Raw genomic sequence first — 1270 nt, forward strand, 5'->3', positions numbered from 1 at the left:
TGGCACCCAGGGAGCTGGGATAGGTACCCCGGGAGTAGGAGGGAGAGCCATCTGCGTGGGTGCTCATGGTCCCTGGGGAAGGCAGTGGGTGTCCCAGGGGACAGAGGCTTGGTACCCATGTGAGTTTGAGGCCCAGCTGTACCTCTTTGAGCAGAACCACCTCCTTCCTCTGCCTGGATGGCCTTGGCTCCCCGCTCCCCAAGCTGAGCCCAGGGCCTCTCTCCAAGCAGACACACCGTCATGCTTGTAAGGCCAGACAGTCAGGGGACTGAGCGAGGACACAAATCACCGAGCCTGCAGGAAGGACCTCGAGGCTGCAGGTGCATGATGGAGACCTCCCGTACCGTGACGGTCTGCTTAAGTATACTTCGAATTCTTACTGAATTATATATGAAGTTTTCTACAACACTAATGGATGTACTCAATATGTTAACGGAGGGACCATCCTGACCTGTAATAATATCCAGTGAATTATGAGAAGTAAGAGTTTAAATAAACTGTGTTTTTTAATCATAACAAGCAAGTTCCCACCCTCAGCAGCCCAGTGAGTGCTGGACCTCCCCCGCTTTCTGGAAGAGAGACCATGAGGACATGCCCCTCGGCCCCACGCCACTGGCTGCGGAGGACCAGGGCCAGAGGGTGGTACTCGGGGCCACTGGCGACCAGGCTCCTCCCCCGCGGCGCCCTCCAGCCTCATCCTGTGGGCTTTCCCAGCGCCTGCCCTTCTGCCAGAGGCGTTTGGAGCAGGAGGCTAGCTGGCTATGAGCGGTCAGACCCTTCAACGTTTGATTTGCATGGGGCGGCTTGTCATTGTGTTAATTAAAGTTCGATGGTGCTGGCAGCAGCGAGCGTGTGGAGGGAGCGTGTCCAGTCTGGAGCAGTGGCGCGTTGGCCTTTGTGTGTCACCGGCCAACAAAGGTGTGTCTAGTCAAAGCTGCGGTTTTTCCAGTGGTCACGTATGGATATGAGAGCTGGACCATAAAGCTGAGCACCAACAAATCGATGCTTTTGAACTGTGGTGTTGGACAAGACTCTTGAGAGTCCCTTGGACTGCAAGGAGATCCAACCAGTCCATCCTAAAGGAAATCAGTCCTGAATATTCATTGGAAGGACTGATGCTGAAGCTGAAGCTCCAATACTTTGGCCACCTGATGCGAAGAGCTGACTCATTTGAAAAGACCCTGATGCTGGGAAAGATTGAGGGCAGGAGGAGAAGGGGACGACAGAGGATGAGATGGTTGGATGGCATCACTGACTCGATGGACATGAG

Source organism: Bison bison, unplaced genomic scaffold (genome assembly GCF_000754665.1).
Source record: "Bison bison bison isolate TAMUID 2011002044 unplaced genomic scaffold, Bison_UMD1.0 scf7180017864444, whole genome shotgun sequence".
Classification (NCBI taxonomy): domain Eukaryota; kingdom Metazoa; phylum Chordata; class Mammalia; order Artiodactyla; family Bovidae; genus Bison; species Bison bison.